Genomic DNA, 25,746 nt, shown 5'->3' on the forward strand with positions numbered 1-25,746 from the left:
CTTATGTGTTCTCCTCACTTGGCTACTGGACACTGCACAATCCTAGGGGGATCCATTTAATCTCAGCCACTGACGACCTGCACATTTATTGCAATAGTTATCAGATGGCAGTTTGACGAATCAGCACATTATAACAAATTGTGGACAAACAGAAGGAACATGTCTGAGTACGGGGCGTCACTTATGGATTGCACACAGGTAATGGAGGCCCTGCTACTCTCTTCAGTAGTGGGAAGAACTCAAATCAGCAAATCTCACTATTAAAATTATCTTATATGCATTCTATAAGCCATGGTGAGCAGGTATGTTATTTATCTCTGGGAGCTTCAGTTTTCTCATCTCTACATCAAAGATGCTAATATTTTGTGAATTAGAGACAGTGTGTACAAAGCATCTGGCTGTTGTTATGAACTATGTTAGACCCTTGGTAACTGTTCCATCCTGTTTATGTTCACTAAATTAATTTTTATTCTCAAAAGGGATTGTTCTAAAGAAATAATCTTAAGAAATTCTTACTCTTTGAAGAAAAGTGTTTCAAAGCCATTAACAGATTTCTATTTCTTACCTTCCTCTTGATTTCTTCGGAGTGAAAGACCTTCAATTTCACCAACTGAACATTGAGTAGTATGTAGTAGTCACAAACAAATGGTTGAAATTTCTGTAAGATATATAAGAAATTTAACAGCATTTACTTATGAGTGAGGGGATCAGAAGTCAAAGAGGGGAAGGGAGCCCCTTCCCCGACTCCAATTTCTATCTGAACTGAAACATATGTTGAAATAAGAAGTTTAAAACAAAACAAAACAAAACCCCAGTCCACAAAATTCGCAGTTCATGAGATAATCATGGAAGAAGGGCATGATGTAAAACCTTTATCTAAGTTCTTGTGTCAGCTAGTGTCCTATGTCATCCTACCACAGTTCTACTTCCCTGGATAAAGAACTCAGGGTCATTCAAAGAAGTCAAACACAAAATGTCTAAGAGATGCTGCTGGTATCCTCTCTTTAATTCTCTGTTCCGCACACATACACAGAAGGCAACCCTGATGTGAGACTGCCAACTACCATTTTCCAAGCCACTCTTTCACCTTTGCATACCATCTCTGCTCACGAATACTCAAGACACAATAAACTGAAAGCCATGCAGCATGTCACACTGTCTTTTTTTCTGTTGTTGTCTTTTTGCCTTTTCTAGGGCTGCTCCTGCAGCATATATGGAGGTTCCCAGGCTAGGGGTCTAATCGGAGCTGTAGCCACCGGCCTACGCCAGAGCCACAGCAATGTGGGATCTGAGCTGTGTCTGTGACCTACACCACAGCTCATGGCAACGCTGGAACCTGAACCCACTGAGTAAGGCCAGGGATCAAACCCACAACCTCATGGTTCCAAGTCGGATTCATTAAAGACTGAGCCATGATGGGAACAACACACTTTCTACCACAATCCAGAATGCTCATATCTGATTTTCATCAGTCAAGTTTAACAACCAGAATAGGATATGAAAACAGGAAGGCACTGATATATATTACTCTACACCAAATCATTCCCAAATGGATTAAAGATTCAAACAGGAGAAAAATAAACCTGTAAGAGCACTAAAAGGAAATATAGATGAATGTTTTAATAATTTTGATGTAGGGAAGAACTTTCAATTGTCCCATGTAAGGAAACAACCCAGAACTCATACAGGAAATTTTGATCAAATAAAATTTCAAACAGTTCTTGAACAAAGTTGAAAAGCAAAATAAACAAAAAACCCCCACAATTTTTATAAGCACAAACCAGGTTGAAAGATAAAAAAACACAGAGGGAAAAACATGAGACATTTATGATAAATGATTTATAAGCCAAATAAAAAAAGAGTTCGCACAGATTATTAAAAAACAGATGAATACAAAAATAAATTCTCAAAAGGGAAATTCTCAAAAGAATTATAAATGATCAATAAAAAAAGAAAAAACATTCAAACTCACAATTAAGCAGAGATACTGCCAAAGATCTCAAACTGGAAAATTAAAGGAAAAAAATGAAAATACTCAGTTTGTGTGAGAAAAAGAATCATTCCTGTGTACTTTCCAGAGAGAAATATTAAATATGTATCAAAAATTTGACTGTGTACACTCTTTCACCAATACCACTGCTAGCAATTTATGTAAAAGAAATAACCTGGCAACTGTACATAATTTATAATACAAAAAATTATTTTATTTTAAAGTCTCCCAATAGGGAGTTGGTTAAACAAAACTATGATACATCCATGTAACAGTATACACTTACTAATTATATTCAGTGATGCTTATCTGTATTCCCTTGATACATTAAGTGAAAAATGCAGTTGCAAAACTGCATATGTAGTATGATTCCTTTTGAAAGATGAAAAGACAAGTGTCCATAAATCCATATAGCCACACATGCACAGCAAGATGTCTGGAAGGATATGTTCCAATATGCTAAGGTTTTGATTCTGTGGGATTTTAGGAAGATTTTTTTTTCTTTTTGTATCATTTGGATTTTCTACACTATTTGTGCATTGTTGCTGTAAATAGATAAAAATAAAGCCAAAACACTGGACTTCATGCTTGCATGTCTCAAAGTTCCATCGAATGGTAGGAACTCTAAGCTAGCAGGTCCCAGGTCTTCTCCGAAGGTGTGAACACGTACAATTCATGATATTTCTAGTAGGTATTACTCTTTATCATTTCAGTAAATATCATCTCAATACAGTCAGAAATGATTTCTAAAATCCATTCAAAACAATAATTCTAATATAACTTAAATGTGATTTATATTAGCTAATACTAATAGCATTAAATGCACACACAAAATAGCTTATAAAGAATTTCAACACATATGAATTCCTTTCAATACCCTATGTTTTGGCCATTGGTTTTGTTGTACATATTTTACAGGTGAGTTTTAGAGTTCAACTGAAATGAAGATGAAATAGAAACACTTTTATTTTTTTAATTTTTTTTGTCTTTTTGCCTTTTCTAGGGTTGCACCCAGGCATGTGGAGGTTCCCAGACTAGGGGTCCAATCGGAGCTGTAGCTGCTGGCCTACACAAGAGACACAGCAACTTGGGATCCGAGCTGCGTCTGCAACCTACACAACAGCTCACGGCAACATTGGATCCTTAACCCACTGAACAAGACCAGGGATCGAACCTGCAACCTCATGTCCTAGTTGGATTCGTTAACCACTGCGCCATGATGGGAATTCCCAAAATAAAGACACTTTTAAACAGACAAGGACTTAAAAAGTGCACAAACTCTAGCTAAAAGAAATACCAAGGGTATGTATTTTAGTATGAAGCAAAATGAACTCAGGAGGAAGGAAGGGATGTAATAAGCAAAGTAAAGAGGAGTTCCCGTCATGGCGCAGTGGTTAACGAATCCGACTAGGAACCATGAGGTTGTGGGTTCGGTCCCTGCCCTTGCTCAGTGGGTTAACGATCCGGCGTTGCCGTGAGCTGTGGTGTAGGTTGCAGACGCGGCTCGGATCCCACGTTGCTGTGGCTCTGGTGTAGGCCGGTGGCTACAGCTCCGATTAGACCGCTAGCCTGGGAACCTCCATATGCCGCGGAAGCGGCCCAAGAAATAACAAATAGACAAAAAAAAAAAAAGCAAATTAAAGAGATTATTGAAAGATAGTAAAAACTAACAAATTTACATAGTAAAAGAGAGAAAGATAACAAGCACAAAAGCAGTATTGTGTGTGTGCAGCAAAAAAAGTGAAACTAAGACATTACATAAAAATGACACAGTTGCTGTAAGAAGAGTTTCAGAGGAAAATAAAAATATGTTAATATTCTTATTTAGCTCAAGAGGAATAAGGAAAGAGTAATAAATTTAAACATTTTGCAAAAAAATTCATCCAAAAATGTATATTAACCTTTAGAGTAACCACTGAAAGAACAGATATAGAACATATATGTTCAATACAGATTTGAGAAATAAAAGAAATAGAGCAAGCTATCAGTTCAACGAAGGGCAGGAGAAGATAAAAAAAGAAAACGCACAGCAAATGGAAAACACAAAAGATGACAGAAGTAAAAGTATCACAGTAAATATAATTGCAAACTCACCTACTGAAAAACAGAGATTCTCAGATAGGCTTAAAGCTCTGTCATATACTACTTACAAGACACATGCCTAAAACAAAACAATATAAAAAGTTTAAAAATTAGGAAATAAAAAAATCAGGAAAATGCCAATCAGAAATCTGCTGTAGTTATTTATTAACATGTATTTTAAAAGAATAGCATTTAAAACGGACAAGATTTTGTTACTAATAAAGGAAACCATCCAACAAGATAATTTAACAATCATGAAGCTATATAAACATAAAAACATAGTCTAAAAACATATAAAAAACAAACCCTGAAAAGTATAAATACAAATGGAAAAATCTGTAATCCTAATAGGAGATTTTTAATGAATCTTTCTAACTGATATATCAAGCAGACAAAAAAATAGGGATATGATTATTCCATATAATATTATTAACATTATAATAATCTTGATTTAGCAGCTTTCATCCAATTTAAAATAGGAATATTCTGGAGTTCCCATCGTGTTATAATACAAACGAATCCGACTAGGAACCACGAGCTTGCAGGTTCGACCCCTGGCCTTGCTCAGCGGGTTAAGGATCCAGAGTTGTCGTGACCTGAGGTGTAGGTTGCAGACGCAACTCAGATCTGGTGTTACGGTGGCTATGGTGTAGGCCAGCGGCTACAGCTCCAATTATACCCCTACCCTGGGAAACTCCATATGCCGTGGGTGTGGCCTTAAAAAGACTAATAATAATAATAGGAATATTCAAGACCACATAAAACATTTATTTAAAAACCCAACATAAGAATTCCTGTCATGGCTCAGAGCCTTACAAACCTGACCAGGATCCATGAGGATGTGGGTTCAATCCCTGGCCTTACTCAGCAGTTTAGGGATTTGGCATTGCCATGAGCTGCAGTGTAGATCGCAGATGTGGCTCGGATCTGGTGTTGCTGTGGCTGTGGCGTGAGCCTTAGCTTCAGCTCCAATTTGACCTCTGGCCTGGGATTCTCCATGTGCCACAGGTGCAGCCCTTAAAAAAAAAACAAAACAAAAACAAAACAAAAAAACGAACCGTCATAACAAGTTACATAAGCTGTCTCCCAAATTTTTCAAAACACAATTTAATATAGGCATCAAAACTCAGCTTAATACAGGCCCCATTATCTGACCACAGTATTATTTCAACTTAACTACAAAAATATAACTTGAAAAACACATAAGCGAACAAACAAAAAAGCTGCTTGGAAACTCAAAACCCTTACATACCCAACTTTTGTTTAATCCATAAACTTAAAGAGAATACCCTATTGGTAATTATAAAATATCTGCAACTAAATATCAGCAATTGTAACATTTCAATGAGGCAGCTATTTTACCAACCACTTACTTGAAAACTACTGAGGGAGAAAATGGTAAAATTTTGTTGTTGTTTTGCTTTAAAGAATGATCTGTAGTTTAAGAGAAGCAAATAGCTCCAAGTGAAAAGGAAAGCTCTTCTTAATAGAAAAATACCAGTTAAGAATGTAGAGAGGAGTTTCTGTTGTGGTGCAGTGGAAATGAATCCCGACTAGCATCCATGAGAATGAGGGTTTGGGAGTTCCCGTTGTGGTGCAGTGGTTAACGAATCCGACTAGGAACCATGAGGTTGCGGTTCGGTCCCTGCCCTTGCTCAGTGGGTTAATGATCCGGCGTTGCCGTGAGCTGTGGTGTAGGTTGCAGACGCGGCTCGGATCCCGCGTTGCTGTGGCTCTGGCGTAGGCCGGTGGCTACAGCTCCGATTCGACCCCTAGCCTGGGAACCTCCATATGCCGCGAGAGCGGCCCAAGAAATAGCAACAACAACAACAACAACAACAACAACAACAACAACAACAACAAAGAATGAGGGTTTGATCCCTGGCCTTGTTCAGTGGGTCAGGGATCTGGTGTTGCCATGAGCTGTGGTGCAGGTCACAGATGTGGCTTGGATCCCACATTGCTGTGGCTGTGGTGTAGTCTGGAAACTGAAGCTCTGATTTGACCCCTGGCCTGGGAACTTCCATGTATCACAAACGTGGCCCTAAAAAGCAAAAAAAAAAAAAAAAAAAAAAAGTAGACAGAATGACAGAATAAGAAAATATCATTTTGCAACCTTTCATGAAATCACTGATTCAAGAGTTCCCGTAGTAGCTCAAAGGTAATGAACCCAACTGATATCCATGAGGATGTGGGTTCAAAACCTGGCCTTGTTTCAGTGGGTTAAGGATCTGGCATTGCCATGTAAGGTGGCAACTACAGCCTTGACTCTACCCCTAGCCTGGGAATTTCCATATGCCATGGGTGAGGACCTAGAAAAACAAAAAAAAGAAAAAAGACAAGAAAAAAAGAAATTACTCATTCAGGCAATGATTATCAATCAGTGTTTTAATCATCAAACAAGAGACTGATGGGAAATTAGACATCTATACAGTACCAAAGTAATACCACAAAGATTACTTTTTACTGGTAAGACTGAAAAAATAAAAAATAAAAAATTAACACTGGAGGAATTATTATGCTACTACTCTCATCTAATCATCAATCTCAGCATTACAGATAATAGAACAAACATTATAAAATGTGTCTCCTAATGAGATACAATGTGAAGTACATCCCAGCAAAAATGTTTAATTGGAATCTAACCATGTTTTACATTGAATACAGAGGATAGAAGAAAAAGCTAAGAACTCCGCTCAAACAAACTCAGGAGGTTCTATGGGACACCTAGCATGGTATTTGCAGAGAGTCAATTCCATGACACAATGGCTCTAGGTTAAAAGAGAAAAGGAACACACAAAATTGCAATGTATGGAGAGTTCCCATTGTGGCTCAGCAATAATGAATTCGACTAGTATCCATGAGGATGAGGGTTTGATCCCTGGCCTCATTCAGGGGGTTAAGGATCCAGCATTGCTGTGGCTGTGGTGTAGGTCAGGAGTTTCAACCCCTAGCCTGGGGACTTCGACATGCCACAGCTGCAGCCCGAAAAAACCCCACCACCACCATGAACAAAAAAAATCAAAATTGCAATGTATGATCCCAGACTGGTTCCTGGAGAAACTAAAGACAGTCTAGATATCAGGTGGTGTGAAAAGGATTATTCATTTTGTTAGGTGTGATGATGTTAACTGAAAATGTTCCTCAGTAAATAAATATGTGACAGCCACACAATGGAATACTTTTCACGTATCAAGGGGAACACAGTACTAATAAGGGCTATAATAAAATTTTTGTTAAGAATTCAAAACATGGGGATGGCTTCCCTGGGGAATTCTATTCTTGAGATTAAGTTGCCAGTGATCATATACCTGGGGGAAACTCTAATTCAAAAAGATACACACACCTCAATATTCATAACAGCACTATTTACAGTAGCCAAGACATAGAAGCAACCTAAATGTCCTCTGACAGATGAATAAAGATATAGTATATACACACAACGAACTATTTATTAGTCAGCCATAAAAAGAATGAAATAATTTGTAGCAACATGGGTGGACCTAGAGATTATCATACTAAGTGAAGTAAGCCAGACAGAGAAAGACAAATATCATATGATACCAATTACACGTGGAATCTAAAATATGATACTAATGCTCTCATTTAGAATACAGAAACAGGAGTTCCCGTCGTGGCGCAGTGGTTAACGAACCCGACTAGGAACCATGAGGTTGCGGGTTCGATCCCTGGCCTTGCTCAATGGGTTAACGATCCGGCGTTGCCGTGAGCTGTGGTGTAGGTTGCAGACGCGGCTCGGATCCCCCGTTGCTGTGGCTCTGGCATAGGCCAGTGACTACAGCTCCGATTCGACCGCTAGCCTGGGAACCTCTATATGCCGTGAGAGCAACCCAAGAAAATGGCAAAAAGACAAAAAAAAAAAAGAAAGAAAAATGGAATACAGAAACAGACTCAAAGACACAGAAAATAAACTTATGGCTAACAAAAGGGAAGCGGGGAGGGATAAATTAGGAGTTTGGGATTAGCAGATACAAACTGTGTATAAAAGAAATAAACAACAAGGTCATACTACATAGCACGGGGAACTATGTTCAATATCTTATAATAAACTACAATGGAAAATATATGTATATGCATATGTATAAAACTGAATCTAGTTTGCTGTATACCAGAAATTGTAAACCATACTTCAATTATAAAAAAAAAAAAAAGACTTCAGAACATGGATGAACCTAAAAAACATTATGCTAAGGAGAAGAAGCCCAACATGAAAGACCACATATATGAAATGCCCAGGACAGGAAAATCTATAGGTAATAGGTTAGTGGTTACCTGGGGTTGGGATCAGTGACTAACTGCAAATGGACATAAAGGATCTTTTTGAGGTAATGGATGTATTTTAAATTTTGATTGTGGTAATGGCTGTATAACTCTGTAAATTTAATAAAAATCACTTGTACAAAAATGATTTGTACAATTAAAATAAAATAATATTTTGGAGTGTAAGTATACTCCAATAAAGCTATTAAATTTTTTAAAACTTCTAAGATATTTGCTCATTTTTTGGGCTGTGCCTGTGGCACATGGAAGTTCCCAGGCCAGGGATCAAACCAACACCACAGAGGTGACCCAAGCGGCTACAGTGACAATGCTGGATCCTGAACCCACTGTGCTATAGAGAATGCTGTGGTTTTCCCATTTTTAAGAGTCAACACACTGATATATTTAGGAGTAGAATGTCCCAATATCTGTATTTACTTTAAAATATTTCAGTAATAGAAACTAAAGAGAGTTAAGGAATGTATGAGTTCTTTGTCTAATACATTTTTGGTGGAGTAAAAAATGATAACATGTCGGAGCTCCCTTCGTGGCGCAGTGGTTAACGAATCCAGCTAGGAACCAAGAGATTGAAGGTTTGATCTCTGGCCTTGCTCAGTGGGTTAACAATCCAGTGTTGCCGTGAGCTGTGGTGTAGGTTGCAGACATGGCTCGGATCCTGTGTTGCTGTGGCTCTGGCGTAGGTCCGCAGCTACAGCTCCAATTGGACCCCTAGCCTGGGAACCTCCATATGCCACAGGAAGCAGCCCTAGAAAAGGCAAAAAGACAAAAAAAAAAAAGATAACATGTCTATGAAGGGCAATTTGGAAATAGTATTTATACATACTACAAATACATTTATTCTTTTATCAGTAATTTTGTTCCTGAAATTTATTTCAGATATAGGTATATATATCCAAAATAATGTTATGTATATAAAGTTATTGGTAGAGTTCCCGTCGTGGCGCAGTGGTTAACAAATCCGACTAGGAACCATGAGGTTGCGGGTTCGGTCCCTGCCCTTGTTCAGTGGGTTAAGGATCCGGCATTGCCGTGAGCTGTGGTGTAGGTTGCTGATTCGGCTCGGATCCTGCATTGCTGTGGCTCTGGTATAGGCCAGTGACTACAGCTCCGATTCGACCCCTAGCCTGGGAACCTCCATATGCCGCAGGAGCGGCCCAAAGAAATAGCAAAAAGACAAAAATAAATAAATAAATAAAGTTATTGGCTATAAAATTATTTGCAATAATCAGTAATCAAAAATAAACTGAGGGATCACGAGGGATTTCTTACATAAACCATAATACATCCACCCAATAGAAAGCTACATAGTTGTTAAATAAAAAAATAAGGATTTTCGCTAAGTACTGAAATGGAAAGATTTCTATAATAGATCAAGTGAAGAAATAGGATATAGGACAATGTTTATAATATTTAACTTTTGTGTTAGAAAAGTAGAAATAAAATCGACATTTGCATGAACATAAGAAAAACAATGCAAGACACACACACAAGTGGACAGAAAGAAATGGGGTGGATTAGAAAAAAAGGTGTAAGCATGCCTTTTTATATTACTTTGTTACACCACTTGATATTACTTTGTTATATTATTTAACATTACCTTGTTACAGTACACTGTTACATTATATTACATTATATAATATTTTAAATATTATTTTGATTCTTAAGACACTTGGATACATTAAAATTCAAAACAATGAAAATAAAAAATTTTCCCTTCCTACTTAAAGAAATGTTACATATAAAATGCACTGGATATAACTAAAACAATCCTTAAAGAAAATTAATTTGTAACAATAATGTATCCATGTGATATATTTTTTTACTGCTGTCTAATTTACATACAGTAAAATTCATCCTTTTGGAGTTCCTGTCGTGGCTCAGTGGTTAACGAATCCGACTAGGAACCATGAGGTTGTGGGTTCGGTCCCTGCCCTTGCTCAGTGGGTTAACGATCCAGGCGTTGCTGTGAGCTGTGTAGGTTGCAGACGCAACTTGGATTTGGTGTTGCTGTGGCTGTGGTGTAGGCCGGCAGCTGTAGCTCTGACTAGACCCCTAGCCTGGCAGGCAACTTCCACATGCCACAGGTGCAGCCCTAAAAAGACAAAAAAAAAAAAAAGAGCATTAGGAACAGAAAGTTTCCTAACCTGTTGAAAAAGCCACGGCAAACTTAACGATGAAACTTCAGAAACATTTCCAATGAAGTCAGGAAGAAGATAAAGATGCCCATTATCAATTCTACTATTCAGTGTTGTTCTAGAGAGTCTTATTATCCACTAAACAAGAAGAGAAAATAAGACATAAAATTAATTGTTAAGGAAAAGTAAAAAAATGCTGTTACTTCCATATTATATAGTTGTCTACATAGAAAACTCAAGGAGAAAAAGACAATGTATAAGAACTAATAAGTTTACCAAGATATGGGATGTGAGCTTACACAAAAATCAGAAACATTAAAAAAAAAAAAATCCTGTTCCATTGATCTATATGTCTGTTTTTCTGCCAGTACCATGCTATTTTGATAACTAGCTTTGTAGTACAGCCTGAAGTGAGGGAATCTGCTTCCTTCCACTCCATTTCTCTTTCTCAAGATTGCTTTGCAAGAACAACAAGAACAATAAGAGGCTGCTTTGGCTATTGAGGATCTTTTGTGTTTTCATACAAATTTAAACCTTTTTTGTTCTATTTCTGTGAAAAATGTTATTGGTAATTTGATAGGGATTGCGCAGAATGTGTACATTGCCTTGGGTAGTAGTCATTTTAACAATATTTATTCTTCCAATCCAAGAACACAGTATATCTTTCTACTTGTTTGGGTCATCCTCAATTTCTTTCATCAGAGTCTTATAGTTATCAGAACACAGGTCTTTTGCCTCCTGAGGTAGATTTATTCCTAGGTATTTTACTCTTTTTTTTTTTTTCCATTCAACCACTAGGGGTTGAATGGAACCTACAACTGCAGGCCTAAGCCACAGCCACAGCAACACAGGATCCGAGCTCCGTCTGTGACCTACACCACAGCTTAAGACAACACCAGATCCTTAACTGTCGTGAGACATGTTTCTACAATATTTTCTTAGCCTCTTTGCTGAAAACTCTATCTTGTCCTGCTTTACTTTACCCCATCTTCCTGCTTGAAAAACAGTCGCAGTGACAGTGAAGGACTTAAGCTAAAGAACAAAGACCTAAAGGCCTAAGTTATTCATAGGGTCAGCTGAATGAGGACTTAATGCGTTGGTCTAGGCACGCAGACCTGTGCAGATTGGCATGCCCTTTGCACAGCATGATATGTCCTCTTAAGAATAAAAGAGGAGCCCCATATCCCCAAGGGGTTTATGAGGGGTCGTTAGCTGGATATGCATTAGCAAAGACCGAGGTGCAAACCTAGGCATGCTGGGTTGCTGCAGATAGGCACGCTGTCTGCAGAAGCACAATGGTGATTCTCTAGATGCTATACATAGCTGACACCAAGCTTCCTCAAATGCTAATGATTGTTAAATGCCTAAAGGTCAGAGTGAAAGCTTAATCAGCAACCAGCTCTGTGACTTTTAAAATAACTTAAAAAAACCTATATCCTGCACCTACAACCCCCTTCTCACGTGACATAATCCTAAAGAGCAAAATAAAAGCAGTGTGCTTTCTTAAGGTGGTGCTCTTGGTCCCTGAGATCTTGGGTCCCCCGGTTCCCACCTTTACTTAAGATAAATGTCTCTGTGTCTTGTTTTACATTAACTTTTTCCCTTAAGTTTCACAGCACCCGTTCTTCAGCCCCATCCTGCTGAGCTGGTCTCGGCACTTAACCAGCTGAGTAAGGCCAGGAATCGAAACCCACAACCTCATGGTTCCTAGTCAAATTCGTTTCTGCTGCACCACGATGGGAATGCCATACTTTATTCTTTTTGATAAGAATGGTATTTTATTCCTTTTGATGCAATGGTAAATGTGATTGTTTCCTGAATTTCTCTTTCTGATCTTCTGTTGCTTATGGAAATGCAACTTACTTCAGTGTATTAATTTTATGATCTACAATTTTATTGAACCCATTTAGAAGCTCTAGCAGTTTTCTGGTGGCATCTTTAGGATTTACTATGCATAATTCCATGTCATCTGCAAACAGTGACAGTTTTACTTCTTTTCCAACTGGATTCCTTTTATTTATTTTTAATTCTCTGATTGCTGTGGCTAGGACTTTCAAACCTCTGTTGAATAAAAGTGGCAAGAATGGGCATCCTTGTCTTATTCCTGCTCTTAGAGGAAATGCTTCCAGCTTTCCACTGTTGAGTATGATGTTAGCTGTGAGTCTGTCATATGTGGCCTTTATTACATTGAGGTATGTTCCCTCCATGGCCATTTTTTAAAGAGTTTTCATCATACATGAATGTTGAATTTTATCAAAAGCTTTTTCTGCATCTATTGAGATGATCATATGGATTTTATTCTTCAATTTGCTAATGTGGTATATCACACTGACTGGTTTGTGGATATTGAAAAATCCTTGCATCCCTGGGATATATCTCACTTGATCATGGTGTAGGATCCTTTTAATGTACTGTTGGATTTTGTCTGGCTAGTACTTTGTTAGGATTTCTGTGTCTATGTTCACCAATGATAATAGCCTGTAATTTTCTTGTTTTATAGTATCTTTGTCTGGTTTTGATATCAACCCACATACCTATGGTCAAGTAACCTACAACAAAGGAGGCAAGAATATACAATGGAGAAAAGATATTCTCTTCAGTAAATAGTGCAGGGAATACTGCACAGCTACATGTAAAAGAATAAAATTAGAACATTCTCCCATACCATATAGAAAAATAAACACAAAATGGATTAAAGACCCAAATTTAACACCAGATATTAAAAATCTCTTAGAAGAAAATATAGGCAGAATGCTCTTTGACATAAATTGTAGTAATATATTTTTATTTATTTATTTATTTATTTTTGTTTTTTTTTTTTTAAGGGCTGCACCTGCAGCACATGGAAGTTCCCAAGCTAGGGGTTGAACTGGAGCTGTAGCTGCCAGCCTACACCACAGCCACAGAAACACAGGATCTGAGCCACATTTGAGACCTACATGACAGCTCACGGCAATGCCAGATCCTTAACCCACTGAATGAGGTCAGGGATTGAACCTGCATCCTCACAGATCCTAGTCGAGTTCACTGCTGCTAAGCCACAATGGGAATTCTTGCCGCAATATCTTTTTAGATCTGTCTCTTAGAGTAATGGAAATAAAAATATACAAATGGGACCTAATCAAACTTATAAACTTTTGCACAGCAAAGGAACTCATAAATAAAATGAAAAGACAACCTATAGAATGGGAGAAAATATTTGCAAATGATGTGACTGACAAGGATTTTCAAAATATAAAAATAGTTTATACAGCTCAATAATGATAATAAAAAAAAAACGAATCAAAAGATGGGCAGAAGATCTAAAAAGACATTTCTCCAAAGAAGGCATACGAATGGCCAATAGGCACATGAAAAAATGCTCAACATCGCTAATTATTAGAGAAATTCAAATCAAACTACAATGAAGTATCACCTCATTTTGGTCAGAATGCCCATCATCAATAAGCCTACAAATAATAAATGCTGGAAATGGTGTGGAGAAAAAAAAACTTTCCTACACTGTTGGTAGGAATATAAATTGGTACAGCCACTATATAGAACAGGATAGAAGTTCCTTAAAAAAACAAAACTAAAATTACCATGAGATCCAGCAATCCTACTCTTGCACATATATCTGGAGAAAATTCTAATTTGAAAAGATACATGCAATCCAATATTCATAGTAGCACTATTTACAACAGCCAAGACATAAAAGCGACCTAAACGTCTATTGACAGAAGAATGGATAAGGACGTGGTATATATTTATATTCCTCAGCCATAAAAGGAATGAAATAATGCCATTTGCAGCAACATGGATGGAACTAGAAATTATTATACTAAGTGAAGTAAGTCAGACAAAGACAAATATCACTTATATGTGGAATCTAAAAAAAAAAAAACCCAAAACAAAAAACCTCAAAATAAATGAAACGTATTTACACAAAGGAAACAGACCCAGATACATAGAAAATAAACTTATGGTTAGCAAAGGAGAAAGGTGAGGGAGGGATAGAGGATGTGGGGATTTACATATACACACTACTATTTATAAAATTATAACCAGGAAGGACCTACTATACAGCACAGGGAACTATATTCAATATTTTGTAATAAGGTATAAGGGAAAAGACTGAATCACTATGCTATACACTTGAAACTAACATGATGTAAATCAACTATACTTCTATTTAGAAAAAAACTTCATTTTTTAATAAAGTAATTTAATAAATTCATAAACCAGCTATGGTCAGGTTAAAAACTGGCCAAGTTTCAATGGAAAATACATGCTTTGTTAAACTTCCTTGTATTGGTAGTCTTATTTTAAGTGTTTTTAACAGCTCTCTTTCCATTATTAATAAGGAATGACTGGAGTTCCTGTTGTGCCTCAGCAAAAACAAACCTGACTAGTATCCATGAGGACATGGGTTTGATCCCTGGCCCCTCTCAGTAGGTTAAAGGATCTGGCCTTGCCCATGAGCTGTGGTGTATGCCAGAAGCTGTACCTCCAATCTGACCCCTAGCCTAGGAACTTCAATATGCTGGAGGTGTGGCCTTAAAAAGCAAAACAAAACAAAAAGCAATGGCTGCCTGAGAAAACTCAAGGCTCCTAAAAGAATTTTGGGAGTTCTTTTCATGGCTCAGTGGTAATGAATTCAACTCGGATCCATGAGAATGTGGGTTCGATCCCTGGTTTTGCTCAGTGGGTTAATGATCTGGTGTTGCCGTGAGCTGTGGTGTAGGTCACAGATGTGGCTTGGATCTCACATAGGCCAGCAGCTATAGCTCCGATTGGACCCCTGACCTGGAAACTTCCACATGCCACAGGTGTGGACTTAAAAGCAAAAAAAAAAAAAAAAAAGAATGCATGTGCCTAATGCCTAAGTAGCCACTGGAACACTTAGATTTACATCAATAATTTAAGAAAAAGCCAGTGACAATCATTTCCTCATAATTCAAGATTTTGCATATACAACACAGTATAGCTGTAGAACTTTATTAAAGTCCCTGCCAAAGCAAATTTTCCTTGTTTGCTGAATTCATCTATGAGTATGTGTCTCTGCTGTGTCCAGAGAAAATGCCTGTATTGTCCTCTCTATAAATACTACATACTGCCCAAGTAACCCATAGGGATTGCATTGGGGAATGTATATAAGAAATGAGGAGAGAAAAGAGGGGTAAACAACAATTTGTGCTACAATTTGTAACTAAAGAACACAGATATCTAATTAAAACTTTAGAAATTTTCAGGTTTCACCATCTTCAGTCTCTGTATACTATACTACTTGACATACACAACTGATTTCATACTAACCCGAGGTCATGTCATTCCTTAACAAAGACTGTAAATTTTTTTACATGTAAATTAAGTATGAGAAATAGTTCTAAAGAAACAATGCAGAAGAGGAAGTAAACACTTGAATTATGGCTTTGTCACTATCCAGCCCTGAGAACTGGGCAAGTCATTAACTTCTCGCTTGCACTCTCATATGTAAAAACAGGGGACAAGACTACTACCTCTCAGTGCAACAGCGTGAGGATTGATAACATAATATATGTGAAATCACCAGATGGCAAACCATGTTAATTCCACATCAAATTATTAGCTTTTACACCCTAAAGTTTTAATAAACAACAACAACAAAAAACTCCACTAAAAAAAGAAAAAGAAACAGGTAAAAACACAGTAACAACAAAAACTATAGTGTCAAGTAAAGCTAACAATAGACATGCAGAACCATGATGTAAAAATTTTTCTGAAGGATATAAAAAGATGTGAATAAATGAAAGAGATAATATATTTGGGGACAAGAAAACTCCAATGTAAGATTCTACGTCCCCAAGTTAATCAATAAATTCATAGGATTGTGAAAGGAACTTAATGATCTGGGAATAACCAATACAATTTTGAAAACAAAGAATGAAGTTGGAGTTGGAATGGGAGTGGGTATTATTAAAGCTTTTTGCAGAGCTACAGTGATTACACCAGAGTGATAGAAAAGATAAATAACTGAGTAGCAAGACCTGAAATAGACCCACCTATCCATATGGACTTAAAAAATGGCAAAAGTGGGAGTTGCTGTCGTGGCTCAGTGGAAACCAATATGACTAGTGTCCATGAGGACTTGGGTTCCATCCCTGGCCTTGATCAGAGGGTTAAGGATACAGCATTGCCCTGAGTTGTGGTGTAGGTTGCAGATTTTGCTTGGATCTGGTGTGGCTGTGGCATAGGCCAGGGGTTACAGCTCTGATTCAGCCCCTGGCCTGGGAACCTCCATGTACCTTGGGTGTGGCCCTACAAAGACCCAAAAAAAAAGGCAGAAGTGGCTCTGCAAACCAATGGAGAAAGGATTCAATAAATTGTTTTGGAATAAATGTGAAAAAAGTTATATTATATTCATATTTATTTCCAAAATAAAATACTGAGCATGTAAAAAAAAAATGCCATTACAGGAAAATATTGCAGAATAGATTTGTGACCTCTACATGGGGAAAGTCTTCATAAACAAGTCATAAAAAACACATCCCACAAAAGAGAGGGGAAATAGAATGGGTCACAAAAAAATATAAAACTACAGGGGACAAGACACCATAAACACAGTTAAATGATAAGCCATAGACTCAGAAAGAAATAATTATTACAAGTAAAACAAAGGACTGGGAAACAGAATCTCTTCTGGATATATATTTGTTCTGTTTTGGTTTTTTTTGGTTTTTTTTTTTTTGCCTTTTTCTTGGGCTGCTCCCACGGCATAGGGACGTTCCTAGGTCAGGGGTCCAATCGGAGCTGTGGCTGCTGGCCTATGCCACAGCCACAGCCACAGCAACACCAGATCTGAGCCGCGTCTGTGACCTACACCACAGCTCAAGGCAATGCCAGATCCTCAACCCACTGAGCAAGGCCAGGGATCAAATCTGCAACCTCATGGTTCCCAGTCAGATTCGTTAACCACTGATATATATTTGTTACAGAAGGTATATTTGTAATAATCTTCTATCATTTTCTCTTTGTATAAAGTTCATATAAAACTTATAAATCAAGGAGTTCCCATTGTGGCTCAGCAATTAACAAACCCAGCTAGTATCCATGAGGATGTGGGTTCAATCTCTGGCCTCGCTCAATGGGTTAAGGATCCGGCACTGCTGTGAGCTGTGGTGCAGCTCGCAGATGCAGCTCTGATTTGCCCCCTAGCCTGGGAACTTCCATATGCTGCAGATGTAGCCCTAAAAAGCAAAAGCAAAAGCAAAAAAAAAAAAAAAAAGCACTTATAAATCAAAAGGAAAATGAGTGACAAGTGAACACGAAGAAATAAGAATGGTCAACAGACATGAAACCAGGGTCAATCTCAATAGTAATCAGGGAAATGGAAATTAATACCAAATTTTTAACACGTCAGAAAATATCAAAGTTTAATATTAATCAGTTACTGGAGTAAATGCCATTTGTCATACACTATGGGTGGAAGTAGCAACTGTGACACCCCACCTCTGGTAAGCAACACATCTATATCTAGTAAAATTGAAAACCAGCCATTTCTTTTATGGGAACACACCCTAGAAAAACCCTCATACATGTACACACATGCTCATTAGGGAGCTATGAAAGCAGAAAATTTGAGAAAACCTAAATGTCTCTCCATAATATAAGAGATAAATAAAACTTGGTCTGTCTTTCAATGGAATCCTACAAGATAATTAAAGAAAATGAACTGGATTTGTACAATGTAAAACTATTCAAAATATTAATAGTTCTGAAAAACAAACTGTTGAGTAAAAAATGCAATTTGAACAATTACACACATATATATATAATACCATTTAAACAGTTTTAAACCCCATACAAGGAACAGTGAGCTTTCAGAAGCTGCACCTGTATATAAAACTATTTTTTGGTCAGCTCTCCCTGATTACCAGAAAGTTGTCCTGCTGCATTAGCAGAGTCTCCTATTTTAATAAACTCTTCTTTCTCTTCATCTCAAAAACGAATGACCCCCCCCCCCAAAAAAAATCCTATTTTTTAAAGGGACTACAGGAATACCTTCCAACTAAGCAGTGTGGGCGTTGCTGTGAAAGAATGAAGGGGACATGTGGGGATAACAGGAAAAATGGACTAGACACAAGTACTACAAAATACTATCAGTTGATAATTCAGGGTGATAGAAATATAGGCCTTCTCTTATAGTTTTCTTTGTATTTTACATTTATCAAAACAGGAAAAAAAGCATAATAAAAATACAGCTAGATGGCTCACCCTAAATCTTTGCTGCAACACTTAATGGTTGTGTGACCCTGGAGAAAATAACTTCTCAAAAGCGTCTTCTTTCAGATATAAATCAGTTACTGTGAGGTTTATGTGGAGAACATGAACTAACCAGTCAGCACAGGGGCACTCAGTAGTTTCTGAAGTTCGATGACATTCAAGCATACAAATACACACACTATGATGTCATAGAAATCAAATTGGCCTGGCCTGAGACCTGGGAGGGACCGGCTCATTCCCTGAGAGTGGGAGTACTGGCCTCCTTAGCTCAGCTGAGCAGTAGGCTTTGTGAACCCTGACACCGATCTGAACCCAATGTCCCAGGGAAGGGACAGAAAGAAAAACCTAAAACATCGATGAATACGAAAATATCAAAGGCCAACAGGGAAGGACACTATTATTTTATTACTGACTTCTTAAATAATAACGTCACATAGCACTGTTAAGAAATAAATGATATCTATAATTTTAAAATAATTTGCATTTTATGAAGAAATAAACTTGTGATATTAACTGCACACGCATTCGTCAACTAGATTCTAAATAATTTATATTAAACAATCTTCTCTATCTCACATGTCTAGCACAATGCTGAGTGCACAGCAGGGCATCAGTAATAATTACTTGTTGATTTGGTGGTTGATCTGTAACAGCTGAAGAAACATTTCAAATAACAGAAAAGCCCAGAAGACCTCCAGAGACAAAACAGTTGTCCCCCTCCAGGTTATTAGGCGTGCAAATGCTTTAACCATTAAATGAAACCACTATTCTTGGAGAAGGAACCGGCATCTCTGTTATTAAGCATAAAACTTTATGGCAGCCAAAGATAGCTGCATCTGTCTTAACTACAGATGTTACAGAGCTTCAAAAGGTCTGTGGACCAAAAACACTGGAAATCATCCAACTATTATTTTCTAATGGAGGACTTTTCAGAGTTTTTAATATGCTAATGTACATTCTCTGAGAAGTGGACAAGTCTTCTCAAATTTACACTAAGTCTCTCAAATTTATCTTTTAAAAAATTATTTATTTTTTACAGCTGCACCTATGGCATATGGAAGTTCCTGGGCTGGGGGTCAAATCGGAGTTGTGGCTGGGACTCACACCACGGCCATGGCAACACTGGATCTGAGTTGCATCTGCAACCTACACTGCAGCTTGGGGCAATGCCAGATCCTTAACCCCTGATCGAGGCCAGGGATTGAAACTGCATCCTCACAGAGACAATGTCGGGTCCTTAACCTGCTGAGCCACAACAGGAATTCCCTCAAATTAATCTTAAAAGAATCTATTTTAAGTTTCAGCACCCCTGGCAAGACTAGAATTCCACACTTTGGGAAATCCTTCCTAGAATATCTTTGTATTCACCGAATTGAGAAACTAATTTTGTTAATTTAATAAATAAAAATTTAAGTAGTAGTAAAAAGAAAAAAACCCAAAGCTGAAGAAACTGGTACAATTACTCTGGAAAACTTGTTAAGTGTTACTCACTAAAACAGAACATGTGCCCAATGACCCAGCTATTACACTCGCTATAGAACATTCAACAAGATTTAGAACATTCAACAAGGTTTATGTCCCATAAGGACACCAAAAATGTTCACTGAAGTTCTTAGTGGAACACTGTTCATGATAACCCCAACTTGGAAACAACCCACAGCAGAAGAAAGAGAGAAATACAGAGAAAAGTACATTATACAAAATGAAAGTGAATAAACCACATCCTCACATGACACCATGGAGAATCTCTCAGCCATAATGTTGAGCTAAAGAAGGCCAAGTACACAAAGAACAGACACGATGATGCCCATTTACACAAAGTTAAAAAGCAGGCAGAAATAATTTCTGGTGTTAGAATTCAGGACACTCGTAACCTCTGTGAAGAGGGAGGAAGTAAAATTGGAAGAGGCTAGAGGAGAGCTTCTTGGATGCTGACCACGTGCTGTCTCTCTTGACCTCAATAGTGGCGACAGGTGTGTTCACTCTTGATAATTCATCTTCTAACTTGTGCACTTTTATTTCTGTATACCATACTTCAATAGAAACGGAAAGAGGAGTTCCCGTCGTGGCGCAGTGGTTAACGAATCTGACTAGGAACCATGAGGTTGCGGGTTCGGTCCCTGCCCTTGCTCAGTGGGTTAATGATCCGGCGTTGCCGTGAACTGTGGTGTAGGTTGCAGACGCGGCTTGGATCCCGCGTTGCTGTGGCTCTGGCGTAGGCCGGCAGTTACAGCTCCAATTTGACCCCTAGCCTGGGAACCTCCATCTGCTGCGGGAACGGCCCTGAAATGGCAAAAAGACCAAAAAAAAAAAAAAAAAGAAAAAGAAACGGAAAGAGAGCCTAGCAGTCCAATCAATTATCTGCTTATTTGGATACTGTCTGCAATCAGTGTAGGCAGGCGTCCACATGATGTGCTGGTCCTGGGTACTCCAGCTATGGGGAGAGCACCAGGAACAAAGTCCTATCATCTTCAAAAGAGCCCATGAATTAAGGAGCTGTTAAAATCCTTACTATTCACATTTAACATGTGAGGAAACTAAGGCTTAGGGAGAGTCAATAATCTGCCCTTTGGGGCTGTAAGTGGTAGAGACCGATTCAAACAGGACTCCAAACCTCATGTTCTTGGCCACTGCCCTTCCTATCCTAGGGAGTCTGCTGCAGCTCTCTTGAGCAGAGCTGCTCTGAGTAGGTTTTAACTTTCTGCAACCATTGAACCTTGAGAGCATCACAGCCTTACCATCTTTACAGAGATAGACTCAAGACTGCCATTCTCAAAACCCAAAGATAAGTTATTAACAGTAACAAATAATAACTAATAATTCATCGGGTACTGACTTATTACTTTGCATCAAAAGCATGCTGGGCAAGGAGTTCCCATTGTGACTCACTGGTAACGAACCCAACTAGTATCCATGATGACTTGGGTTCCATCCCTGGCCTCACTCAGTGGGTCAGGGGTCCAGCATTGCCGTGAGCTGTGGTGTAGGTCACAGACACGGCTTGGATCTGGCATTGCTGTGGCTGGGGCGTAGGCTGGCAGCTACAGCACCGATTCGACCCCTAGCCTGGGAACTTCCATATGCCATGGGTGAGGACCTAAAAAGACTAAATAAATAAATAAATAATAAAAATAAAAGGTGCAAACAGGAAAAAACAACAAACCCAAATTTCAATGAAATTCTAAGCCCAAGCATGCTAGATTCAGGGTCATCCAAGGAGAAAACATGAGCTAACTAGTAAAGATAAATACTAAACTATTTTAAGTTGTGCAACATTCTGACTTTACCTAAAACATGATACTGTAAAGGAGTAGAAATCCAACACCCTAAAAAAAGGTCATGCGCATACAGGGTTTAATACAAACTGTAATTACACATATCAGCTCTATAACCCATTTAAACATGCAAGTAAATCCTGGCTGATCCACCTTCTCCCTGCAAATCAGTAGGCCTTCTTTTAGAGCCCAAGGATTATGTTTCCTAGAGCATTTTGAAGTTCCTAATGTTCTGTTGTTCTTCTGTGTTCAATACACAGAAGCCACAGGAACTATGAATAGGTCCACAATGTCAAATGTAGACTTTTTTGGTTCCTCCCCCACACACATGCTCCCCTCGCCTACAACCGTTGCTCCTGCCCCACGGTCTTCCTACAATTGAGGAGGATCTGCATTGTCAAAACTTCTACAGTAGGAGTTCCCGCTGTGGTGCAGTGGGTTAAGAATCTGACTGCAGCAGCTCAGGTCATTGAGGAGGTGTAGGTTTGAGTGCCGTGGGTTAAAGTATCCGGCGTTGCTGCACCTGCAGTGTAATTCACAGCTGTGGCTCAGATTCAGTTCCTGGTAGGGGAACTTCCATACGCTATGTGTGTGGGTGCGGTCATTAAGAAAAAAAAGTCCTACAATAGGTTCTTCTAGCAACTGGAGGACAACTACAAGATACATTAACCTTTTCAAGCTGAGATAGTCAAGATGCACTGAGCTACTTTAAGAACTGTTCTATTTGGTAAGACTTATATTTCCTCTTTACTTTTTGAGGCACACAGCTGGCAGGAATCTAATTTATTTATTGAATGAATGAAAGCAACGACTACAGCTGCCTAATTTAATAATGCTTGAACATGAAATATGCTTTACTCTGTCAGGACAAAGTTTATGTCAAAAAGGACTTCCTTTCTACTTTATTTAAGTTCTTCATGCTCCCCTCTCTCCATGATTGTAGCAACAACCCCCGCCTGGTCCTGCCACTCTAGTAAGTGCTTTTGGAGACTTGCTCCTTAGTTGGGTTCTCACAGGCAGCAAAGCAGGGCTGAGAATCCAGGTGTCCTGACCAGCTTAGTGGGGTCTGTAGGCACTGCACTATAAGACATCCTTCCTAACTTGTTTTTATCTCTCTGGCCTGATGTCTTCACAGTCTTCTCCACACAGAAGCAGCTCTGATCTTCCTCAGGGAAGAAATGTTGACAAAACTAAACCAGAAACTTAAAGGAAATCCTATTACAAGCAAATCTTGCTCAGCTCTTTCTAATTCTTACCCAGACAATCTTCCACTAGTCTTCTCTTCCAAATATACTTTACAGAAATGGTGGAACTGCTGAGGTGTGGGTATAATATTAGTGAATTTATATTCCAAATAACCCTACAAAACTTGCAGAAATTCTGTAAGCACTTGGACACAGAATGAGTGACTATCAGGAGCCAGCAGAACCACTAAGACCATTTCACTGACTAACCGCATTCCCATATTCAAAAGGGTTCCTTGAACAGATGGTTAAGGGAAGCCTTAGGTAACACACAAGAATTAAGCTTCTCTGCAAAAGGCAGGGCACCAAAAGGTCCCGCTGAACAAAATGGAAATATCTGAGTCCAATGGCAGTGCCTAGATAGTTCACAATCGGCTGATCCATCCTGGCCAGTGGATTTTTCATAGCTAGTCATTAGTTCAACACACATCTCCTGGGCTCGAGCTGGGCTTCGAGAATATAGTATTGACCAAAACAGCCACAGACCTGCTCTCCCACTTACGTCCTAAGGCTGTTAGAGCATTTTGTTAACCTGGGGGAGATCTCTAGGGTTTAATCACAAGCCTATTCTGGAGTTCCCATTGTGGCACAGTGGTTAACGAATCCAACTAGGAACCATGAGGCTGCGGGTTCGATCCCAGCCCTTGCTCAGTTGGTTAAGGATCCGGCATTGCCGTGAGCTGTGGTGTAGGTAGCAAATGCGGCTCGGATCCCATGTTGCTGTAGGCCAGTGGCTACAGCTCCGATTAGACCCCTAGCCTGGGAACCTCCATATGCTGCGGGATCGGCCCAAGAAATGGCAAAAAAGACCAAAAAAAAAAAAAATCACAAGCCTATTCTTCAGCTTTTTTCTGCTTAGTATTTCTTATCAAAGACAAATAAGTGTGGGTTTATTCAATTTTGAAGACAAGAAAGTGGGGGAAAAAAGCAAATTCATTAGAAGACATCATTACAGTCTAAAATGCTTTCAAGGTTAGAGTAGAGCCAAAGCAAGATGAAATCTGATGGTAATAAATGCACGTTCTCTCTGAGTTCCAAAACCCAACTGCATGAGAGGATGGGAGGCCATTTTAACAGTAGCCTAAGTTAAAAAAATCTAAAAGTTTTAGTTTTAGTTGCATATGAGCTCAATATGAAAAAGGTAGTGATATAAAGTAATAACTGGAAAGTCAGGATTCTAGTTCTAACAGTTGGGGGAGGGGACAGTTACTGAATTTGGTGAGTTGCTTTTCTCATCAGAACCTTTTTTTTTTTTTTTTGCTGCACCTGTAGCATGTCGAAATTCCCGGGCCAAGGATTGAACTTGAGCCACAGCAGCAACCCAAACTGCTGTGCCACAAGAGAACTCCTCATCAGAACCTTTAAGGGACTGGGCCAGGATACCTCTCAGGTCCTATCTAGCTCCAACGGAACAGAGACAATGTCCATTTTTGTGGGCTGCTGTATCCCCAACACCTAGTGCAGAAAGCATTCCCCAAAAGCTTGTAAACGAAGAACAATGGTAACAGAAATTCTACAAGTTAATACCACACTGTAGGAGTTCCCATAGTGGCTCAGTAGTTAATGAATCCAACTAGGAACCATGAGGTTGCGGATTTGATCCCTGGCCTTGCTCAGTGGGTTAAGGATCCGGCGTTGCTGTGAGCTGTGGTGTAGGCCGGCGGCTACAGCTCCGATTAGACCCCTAGCCTGGGAACCTCCATATGCCATGGGAGTGGCCCTAGAAATGGCAAAAAAAAAAAAAAAAAAAATATATATATATATATATATATATATATCAGTGTAACTCCAGATGGCGAATGGAAGCCCTAAGATAAATGTCAGTTGGAAGGTTCAGTAAAGATTACTAGAATGGGCTGCTCCTCACTAACAGAAATCTTTAAGCAGCTGGTGGGAATGTTACAAAGGTTAATTCCTCACTGAGTTTTAAGTTACTCTAGGTAACTTCTGAGGTTCCTTTCAACTCCAAGATTTCATGACCTTGTTATTCATATTTAAAATGCAGTATATGGAAAAGTATATGGAAAATGCACTATATGGAAAAATGTTGCATGGCATTTTTAAATTGTTCCATTTTTAAGAATGCATCTGAGGCACTCGATGAGTTTAAGAAAAACCCCTCTCCCCACATTAAGCATAACTTTCTGTGGTCATTAAACAGCTTTAAGTAGATAGTGAGTATAAATACCTAATGCTCTATTATCATTTCCCAATTCTGCCCCTGCATCCCCTGCTGGTGGACTGCAGTGCCACCATCTCAGATATTCTGAGATGTATGGAAGAATGTTTTTCAATTCCAGTCTCATTAAAAATGGAAGCCTCCTGTCTCTTGTGTGTTGAGGTAGAAGACACCTAGGTTTTTAAAAACACATTTTAAAAAGATATATGGTGTTTGGAAAGAAAGTACTTTTTGTAGGAATAACAATTTATGGGAACACAGTTGGTGCTCTGCCACCGTATAGGCTCTATTAACTTTG

At 38.6% G+C, this 25,746-nt stretch overlaps 1 protein-coding gene across 14 annotated transcripts in view; it reads right to left on the reverse strand.

The window, feature by feature from the left end:
- The window catches only part of B3GALNT1 (beta-1,3-N-acetylgalactosaminyltransferase 1 (globoside blood group)), a 35,085-nt gene that overhangs the window by 4,365 nt on the left and 4,974 nt on the right, over positions 1–25,746 (reverse strand). For 6 of the 14 annotated variants that reach the window (XM_047785740.1, XM_047785746.1, XM_047785761.1 and 3 more), the window contains 3 exons: positions 10,519–10,647; positions 4,085–4,151; positions 566–658 (listed from right to left, as the gene is read on the reverse strand). The gene's annotated coding sequence lies outside the window, so the exon portion shown is untranslated. Of the gene's footprint in view, positions 1–565; positions 659–1,972; positions 2,005–4,084; positions 4,152–10,518; positions 10,648–25,746 lie in introns of all 14 variants that reach the window. The other 8 variants (XM_047785777.1, XM_047785772.1, XM_047785783.1 and 5 more) reach the window with 4 other exon arrangements.

This window comes from Phacochoerus africanus, chromosome 1, assembly GCF_016906955.1.
Source record: "Phacochoerus africanus isolate WHEZ1 chromosome 1, ROS_Pafr_v1, whole genome shotgun sequence".
NCBI classification, from domain to species: Eukaryota; Metazoa; Chordata; class Mammalia; order Artiodactyla; family Suidae; genus Phacochoerus; species Phacochoerus africanus.